Source organism: Setaria italica, chromosome IV, assembly GCF_000263155.2.
Source record: "Setaria italica strain Yugu1 chromosome IV, Setaria_italica_v2.0, whole genome shotgun sequence".
Lineage (NCBI taxonomy): Eukaryota > Viridiplantae > Streptophyta > Magnoliopsida > Poales > Poaceae > Setaria > Setaria italica.
The window spans coordinates 9,944,956-9,947,704 of NC_028453.1; positions in this window are offsets into that span (position 1 = coordinate 9,944,956).

Sequence of the window (2,749 nt, forward strand, 5' to 3'; positions counted from 1 at the left end):
GGCGGGTAGGCGCGAAAGAGCGCCTGTCTGAATTCGCCGGGCAGATGCCTGTCTTGATGCTCGCGGCCTGTCTCTTTGGGGGGGGGGGGGTCGGTCTTAAATCGTCTTTAGGCATCTCATTTGTTGGCCCACAGTAAGAGTGGGCATTGGCAGCCCAAGACCCGAATTTCCGCAAGGATGAAAGAAAAAGTTGTTCAAGTGCGTATGTAGCACCGGTGCGTGTAAAACAAAAAAAGATCAGAGTTGGTGTCAATTTGAATTTCTTTTTTAGATAAAGGAACATCAACATGTGATGCATACATACAGCCACGCACTAATTTGCATGGTCAGAATTTTACACAATACAGAAGACACACATCAACTACTAGTACAGTACTCGGTACCCTGTAGCTAAATCGAGTACCGTACATGATTACAATATCTTCATTTCGTCAGAAAGTTTGGGATCTTTCAGTCTGGGATGTGGGATCCGGATCCTGACGGGAAAGTCTGACCGACCGACGGTTGACTCAAACCACGCCGCGCACGAGCCTCGGTTGGGCCTGTTTGGTTCCGGGGTCGAAGTGGGTTGGGATGGGTTCGATCCACTTCGACCCCTATTTAGTTGCAAACGAGTGTGGGTTGGAGCATACCTTCTAGGATATACTCTCTTGAGATCCGGGTGGAGCTCATCCCTTTATTTTGGTGGGATCGCGCGGACCTAGTTTCGCTCGCGCGCGTGACACTGGGGTGCCGCAACACTACTGTCACAACGTCACCTCCCCTCTCCGGACACCCAGCGCCCCCGACACCTCCATCCGTCGCCGCCGCCCATGCCAGCCACAACCGCCGCCCCCATCCTCCGCCCCTCTCTCACACGGTGAGGATATGTCCCGACTGGATCTCGCCGTCGCCGCCTGAGATCCGTCCGTAGCACCGCCGCCTCCCCTACCCGCCGCCGCCCCTCTCAAGGCTCGCCGCTTCCCCTTACCGCCGCCACCCCTGCCAAGGCCCGCCTCCGCGCCGGTTGTGCCTCCGCGCCAGCCCGCCGGGCTGCTCCCTCGCCGGGGCCAGCCGGGCGAGCTCCGCCACTAGCCGTGCGAGCTTGAAGGCTGCCCGATGGGGCCGGCCACGTGAGCTTGGAGGCAGCAGTGCGGTGCGGTGGGGAGGAGGCCCGTAGAAGATAGGGAAGGGAGGGAAAAGAAAAAAAGAAGAAAATGAGGATGACACGTGGGACCAACGGATGACATGTGGGTCTGCAACTAACAGTGACTAACGGTGTTAAAATGACATCCATACCAACCCTCTCGACCCCCTCAACCAAACAAAAAACTGGGTCGGCTCCAACCTAACCCACATCGTCCCAAAACCAAACACTACCTTAGTTGGTCAGTTGGAGCAGGTTCCCTGTCGGCAGGAGGACACCGCTACACTGTGCTCTGGAGCTGGAAGTCTGAACCCGTGCAGGATCCTAATTAGTTCGGGTCACATTGGATGGTTTGATACCAATTATAAGTACTAAACATGAACTAATTATAAACTAATTGCATAAGCCGTGGCTAATTCGCGAGATAAATCTATTAAGTCTAATTAATCCATGATTAGCACATATTTACTGTAGCATCACATTGTCAAATCATGGACTAATTAGGCTTAATAAATCATGGACTAATTAGGCTTAATAGATTCATCTCGCGAATTAGCCTTCATTTATGCAATTGGTTTTGTAATTAACCTATATTTAATACTCCTAATTAGTATCTAAATATTCGATGTGACAGTATACGGGCCCCAAATTTCCATTGCAGCAGCCGATCAAGGACGGCGGGAACAAGAGCTTCGACGTTCGATTTCGAGACCCTTTTAGATCCCGCCCCGACCCGCGAGGGCACGCACGCACATGCGGCGCGAGGCGTCGTGGATCCAGCCAGAGTCCCAACTCCCAGCCCGTGCCCGCGGCTCGCCAGCCACATCAAGCTGCACTCACCGAACTCCGAACACCGCGCGCACGAGTGGTGCCAGTAGGTATCATGTCCTGCATCTTTGACCTTCGCTAGGAGACCGGGTCGATCCCCGTGTCAGGTGGTGGGAATGTCAAGCTTCTCCCTCCGACTCCGACCAGGTGGGAGGATCGTCACGCCGACACCTCTCGATTCGTGGAACCAACCAAGGAGGTGGGATAGTCGGACAGCACTTTCATGGGGTAAGCGCGGATGGCCATGTAGGGCATGTTTCTCCTTCTCGTTTTACGAAAAGAAATTCAGAAATCTGTTGGGTTTTTTTAGATTCAAGAAATAAATCCGGCCTCACTGATCAACATTTTGAGAGCTTACAACCGATGAGAAACCGATCACAACTGGAAAACGTGGCTTTAGTCCCAGTTGGATAGGGCCATACGTCCCGAAAATCCAACCGGGACTAAGTTTTCGAGACAAAAGGAGGGTCCTTTACCCATGACTAAATATCCTAAAAAGTTTCAAAAAAATAAAAAAAGCCACCCGCACCGGTCGTCCTCCGCTCGCCCGCCCAGCCACGCCCGCGTCGGCCGCGCGCCGCCTGCCCACGCCCACTCAGCCGCCCGCCCGCGGCTCGCCCCGCTGCCGTCACTACCCTACACCTCGCCCCGCTGCCGCTCCTCACTGCTAGTGAGGGGTGAGCAGAGGGGGAAGGGGAGGGGCACCAGAGGGGGAGGGGCGGTAGAGGAAAGGGGAGGGCGCAGCGGCGGTGGAGGGAAGGGGAGGGGTAGACGGAGAGGGAGGGAGGGAGCGGC